Raw genomic sequence first — 6,509 nt, 5'->3', positions numbered from 1 at the left:
ATTGTTCCAAAGACTCCAAATGTACCCCTCTCCTAGCTAAATTATCCACCATTCCGTTGGTTTTCTTCTAATGTGATGGAAGGAGATGCTAGCATTACTCATGATGTCCTTTATCTCATTAAAGAAATCTGCAAAATGCCAAGGATGGATATGAGTGCCAGATAACCATCGAATCACACTCAAGGAATCACCTTCCACCACCACTCGATTGAAGTCTTCCCCTACTAGAATTTTAACACCTTGATGGACCGCCCAAGCTTCCGCCTCGTTAGAGTCGGCAAATCCAATAGGACCCGCAAAAGCCCACCTCACCACACCTTTCTCATCCCCTCCCCCAATACCGGCCATGCCAAGATTTCCATGACTAGGGCCATCAAAATTAAATTTGAGGAGACCCCTCCCCGGAGGCTCCCAAACTTGAATTAAGGGGATTTTGCTCTCAATATAGAAACACAGTTCCCTCCAATCATTCCTAGAGGTGTAAACAGATCGAATTCGAATCGGATATGGGTATATTCGAATTCGATTACCGTATACACTATCCGAATTCTGATTCGGATTCGAATTTGATGGATATTTAATATCTATTACCGAATTCGTATCCGTCGGATATTTTTCGAATTCGGATATTATCCGTATCCGTTTATCCGGTAAATTTTAACATTTTATTGCAGCACTTTATTTCTCCGTCTTACTCCACGAATAAATTTTCCAAAACCTAAATCCAAACCTCTACCTTTTCTTCACAAAATTAACTCTCAAACCATAAAATATATGAGATCCTCTTCTTCCTTTTAAAACAAAGGCAGAGAGAGAGAGAGAGAGAGAGGTGGTGGGGATGGATGATGGTGTTGGTAGTGGTTTTGGGTTTTTTCTTTTTCTTTTTATGTACATGATGGAATGGGTTTGGGCTATTTTGAACAGGGGAAGTATGAGTGCTGATTGTAGAAGATGAAGAGAAATGAGGATGGAGATGGCGATTGGGTTAGAGATGGAGGTGACTGGCGGTGATGGAGGTGGCTGTGAGAAGGTTGAGAGGGGCGGCGGTGGATTTTGGTGGGGTTAGAGGTACCAAGGAATGCCGAAGATGGTGTCTCAGCCTCCTCCTTTCTCCTCTCTCTTGCTTCTCCTTGCAAACCTTAGAAGTTCCTTCTTTTAATTGCATTTTGGGTTTTTATATAACTCTAAGTTGAAAATTTGATATGAGCCGTCCATTTACCATCAATGAATATGGCCTTTTTGCTATAGAATTCTCTAGAAACTATGACATCTTCTTTCAATCACCATCATCCATTTGTCTCTTTCATCCTACAACCCACATTTGTTGCTTCATACAGAAGCCATGTCAAACTCCAAGAATGCCCTTAAAATGAGAAATTACTTCATTTCCTACCCAAAACACTTTTTTTTTTCTAAGAGGAAAATTCACATTTCTTTTAGAAACAAAAGATAGTGTGTTATTACTAAAAATAAATATTAATGATATTATTAATAATAAATAAAAAGGATTTACTTCTCGGATTCGGATGTTAAACGGATCGGATATACCATTTACCAGATTCGCATCCGCTAAGAGCCGGATATCTCATAAACGGATTCGGATAATATCCGCTTGAAACGGATCCGGATAATATTCACTTTAAACGGATTCGGATGCGGACGGTAATCGAATTTTCGAATATCCATTTACACCCCTCCACACCTCAAAAGTGGAAACAAAATTAAAGCTTGGAAGGGATTTAGCCTAAAACGCTGAGAGCGCCAACACTGTTGAAGATAAATAGGAGGCACTTTCCACAAGACCCTTAAAGATTCTTGCGTTTCTTTCTTTCCATAACCCAAATTACCGCTAGGAATAACATGCACCAGAAAATCTTACCTTTCTTTTGCCCAGGGAAAAATTGCCAACACTCCAACGCCTGAAAAAGATGGTTGAGAAAAACCAAGATATTCCATCTCCAAGACGTTGTGCCATACCTCCCTAGCCATCTTACAATGGATAAAAAGACAATTCACAGTTACCCCATCTTCAATGCAAAGGGCACAATGGTCTATAATGAACATCTTCCTTTCCCTTAAGAAGTCCCCAATCTGAATACGGTCTTGAATGGCAGCCCACCCAAAAACGTCAACTCTGGGGAACAGAAATGTATCAAATTCTAGCAATTCCAGGAGATGCGGGACAAGGCACAAGACGATGGTAGAAAGACTTGGCAGATAACTCCCCTGAAGAATCCTACACTTGGCTCCGATATTAATGCGTCAAAGATTTATTCATCTTAAATTCCCAATATATTAGAACCATTAAAGTTCAGTTTGATTGCTTCATGAGGGATGCAGTGGGTGTAGAGGTAGCAAGGAAGTGGTTTACAAGAACACAAATGGCTAGATAAGAAGTCCCACAACCTTTTCAGTTCTGATGTCGAGATCCTCTGGGAAAACTTATCGTGGCATTCCCGCGTATCATAGTTTTGGAAATAAGACCTTGGAACTCTTTCCAGATTGTCAATGCAATTGCCAGTAAACTCAGTTATAAGAGTCATACCGCTCACAAGCATGAAGAGAGCCAATTCTATACCAACTTCCTCATCAACTAATGACATGTAAAGATAGGGAACCACTACCGTATTTTGATGATCGCACTCCTCACTTTATTAAGAAGCACGACATAGCCTGCACCATATGATGATCCAAACCATCCATTAGATGGGCCAAAGCCTAAATAGGTTGTGGCTCAAAAATAATTTCCATAGGTTTATCCTAACCGTCCGTCCGATCCATAGAGAGACTGAATATTAGAGGGTTGATTCTTACTACGATGACAACTATCTAACTTTTGTTGGTTGATTTCCATGTCTTCCAACCTAAGTCCATTTGGCTACTCTCCCTTAACAATATCCCACGAAAGCAGATTACACCTCTTTACAGGTACACACTCATTTTTACTTGACTAAGTGGACCCAAATGCCCAATCTCACTTGGGTCAATCCAAATCTTCATTGAGACCAACACTGGGCTTCCCAGCCTTCCCTACAGTTTAAAATCCAATGAGGGCTCAAATAACTAAGATAAAGCCAAATAACACTAGAGTAACTCTTTGATCATTGACTAAGCCTCCCACAAGTTAAACCAACATGGTAATGAAAAATCAAGACCTTTGTCTACAACAGTATTTCAAAAGGCAGATGAGGGTCAAAACGCAGCCTAAGAAAATCCTAGTAGACTCAGCAGAAAATCCTAGTAGACTCAGCAGGGCACCCAAGAGAATTTTAAAACTACGTCTACAAGAATGTTCAATCAGAATGGCATTTTTTCTGTAGTTTCTCTCATCTCTCATCAAAGGTTGAAGCCTTGTTGTTGGGAATATTCAGAATGAAAATAAGTTTCAAATACAAACAAGGCCCTAACATTCATTATACACTTAGGACATCAACCCTTGCAAACTCAAACCCCATATGCTCAATCCACATTGCTGAAACAATTTTAAGTTCTTAAGTTCTAACAATTCAACCAAAAGAACTTTTGCCCATTGCATATATGGATGAATTGTTCAATTCTTATTTTGAAACAGTGTTTCCAAAATTTACCTTGGAATCAAGCTGAACCCAATTTGGTCTACTCATTTTCTTTAGCAAACATGTGATTTTAGTCCACAACAGACACCAAAAATGGCAGAGATCATACAAGCTCACAGAGCCCAAATCAAGTGGAAAATAACTAAGAAAAAGTGCTTAGTTTCAAAAAAAGAAGTGGTGCTCATATTCTATGGGTGTATTAGTGTCTGTCATGCCATGGCTATAGCAATCAGAACGAGGAATTTTTATAATCATAGCACCAAAAATCAAAAATTCATTTCATAAAAGAGGTGAAATGGCACAAACCCACACAAACAAGGTCATCATAAAACAGATATACGCCAATTAAGGGAAAAAAAAAATCAGACATACAACTGGTTGGTCTCTAACCAGGAAAAAAAAATCAGAATCGATAAACGATTTCTTTCATCAAAGCCAAAATCGAAAATAGAAAAATAAAACAAATTTAGAGGCTAGAGTAACTCTAATCTCGATCTATTTTTGGAAGATTAGAGCTTTAAAAGCCTCAGATTTTCTGTTTGGAGCAGTAAAGAATGCATTTCAAAGAATCGATGGCATGAGAAAAATAACACCATGATGGCAAACCCTAACCCTAAAAGATAGACAGGAAAAATGAAGCCCTAGCAGCTGCAAACCTCTCTACTGTATTTATATATAGAGAGGGAATTGATATATTGACCCTCTTTTCCTCCCCAGGCCACCCCCATGTATTTGTTACCACTTTTTATTAGGGTTGCAACTCGGGACCCTACGCTATTGGAGAAACTATCTCGGGTCAGGTCCGGTTGGTTCTTTTAAAAAATATGCTCTAAGATTCCTAAACCTGATCCTACCCAAGATAGTTTCTCGGGTTGGGTCAGGTTTATCTACATTCTAGATGCATGCTAATTTATGTTCAAAACTTCAAATGGCTGAATTTATAGTGCATGATCGATTCCAAACCAACAGTTGAGCTTATTTATTTGGAACAAGTTTGGTAAACAGATCTTTTTTCAAAAGGCCTCCCAATATTATAAAAAAATCAACACTCATAGCGTGTTTGTATATGTATAATGCCCACATGATGATATTTAATATTCGGTGTTAAATCTATTAGCATTAAGAATCATTAGGACCCAGGAAATTATTGTTGTTGCATGAACTGATAATGGTTAATTTAGATGATCGTCTTAATGGAAGTGAAAGACACAAAAATTCGAGTTGCAACTCAGGTCAGGCAGGTTGGGTTTTTAAGAACCCTATCCTACACTAGAAGAAATCTCGGGTCGGGTTAGGTCAAGTCAATTTATTTTTTTAAAAACCTGAGATTCCTAAACCTGGACCATGATTTTTTCAAGTCGGGTTGATGCGGGTTGGGTAAAACCTGACCCAAGTTGCAACACTACTTTTTCTACAACAGGGTGTTGAAGTATAAATGATTACAGTTCCAACTCTAACATCTTAAGCTTTTGGAGTGATTTGTTGTTTCACTATTGCCTCACGGCAGGTCCTGGCTTTAAAACACAACAACTCCACGTGTAGGCCAACCCAAAAAAGAGGGGCCACATGTGTGGGGAGTGTTGAAGTATAAATGATTAAACAACACGAACTCTAACAACTTAACCTTTTGGAGTAATTGGTTGTTTCGCACAAGGCGGTGGCGAGCGTAGGAAAGGGTCGAATATATCATTTCCCTTTATAAAAAGCTACGATGGCAAAAATTTATAACCTAAACCCTAAATACACTTGTAACTTAGGCGGATTTGTTCTCGTAGACTTCTAACATAGAATCAAAGGTGGGTGAATTTTTATTACAAGATTGTAAGATGTCTAAGCAAGATCTCTCATCTCAAAAAATTTCAACAAGAGATGTTTGGTTTCTTAGAACAAACTCATATCTCAATTAGGATACCATACATAAAGCACTAAAAAGATCAATTTCCCTCCACTAACTTTGAGGTATATACATCAATCAATAGTATTCTCAACAAAACCAAATGAAATGGTCACACAAACAAATTTCAAATACAGAACCTCAATGCATGCTTTAAACCATAAATTAACTCCTTCAATTTGCAAACCATATCTTCTCACGTCTTTTCAAAAAAAAAAAAAAATACTAAATTTGCAAGATATAAAGTCACTATTTAATTAGAAAAACAATTTTGATATCCATTTGGTATGGAATTCAACATGCTCTCAGACATCAATGTTGCTCATCGACTTCAGTTCATCCTCCATGGCTTTTAATCATTGAACAGACTCTGGGTTACTAATTGCTTTGCCAAAGTTTAATGGATCTGCTTCCATGCCAATATAAAAAAAACATATTCTTATAAGTAAACAATACAGTCACAAGATAGAGTTCGCCTCTGAATCCTATGAGTTCTCCTTAGAGATTTCTCTAAGGTTGACTCAATGAGTTGTTCTTGTTGTCAATAACATAATCTTATACCAGTTGTGAGTAATTTCAGATTTGGGGTTTCTTTAAGAAAGCCTATAGATACTACTTATGTGGCATTTGTGGAATCTAAACAACCCTAATCGTTTTGTTCAGCCCAAGCAGAGGATTTCCGTGTGGGAGGAGAAGAAAATCAAGTTTTGGAATTTGAGAACGCGAATTAAAGGTAAGACCTATGCTCTTAAGATGATTTGTATGTGTTAAAGAACCCTAAACCAGGATTGATGTAATTAGAGATGTGATTTGGTTTTTGATTTCGTTCAAAGATGAACTCCGTGTTTGATCTCAGATTCCTTGGGGTTTGCCTTGTCCTTGAATCCCCAACGAACCCAAGATCAAATCATTGTATCCATGTGTTGGAGTTCCACACAAAAGCAAATAGTCCCACATCGGTAAAGTGATGGGGATGGGGCTGGGTTCTAAGGGAATGGGCAACCTCCCTCTAACAGCTAGCTTTTAGGGGTGAGTTCTAC

General features: G+C 38.3%; 1 non-coding gene across 1 annotated transcript; it reads right to left on the bottom strand.

Moving 5' to 3' along the window:
• Positions 1-3,750: 3,750 nt before the first annotated feature.
• LOC143869099 (small nucleolar RNA snoR8a) lies at positions 3,751-3,839 on the bottom strand. The gene has a single exon (XR_013244579.1). It is a non-coding gene; the product is annotated as a small nucleolar RNA snoR8a (small nucleolar RNA).
• Positions 3,840-6,509: the final 2,670 nt, after the last annotated feature.

The sequence above is a fragment of the Tasmannia lanceolata genome, unplaced genomic scaffold (genome assembly GCF_043159265.1).
Source record: "Tasmannia lanceolata isolate RefF3 unplaced genomic scaffold, GAP_Taslan_0.1 ptg000938l, whole genome shotgun sequence".
NCBI lineage: Eukaryota > Viridiplantae > Streptophyta > Magnoliopsida > Canellales > Winteraceae > Tasmannia > Tasmannia lanceolata.
This window is presented reverse-complemented; position numbering and strand designations above follow the sequence as displayed.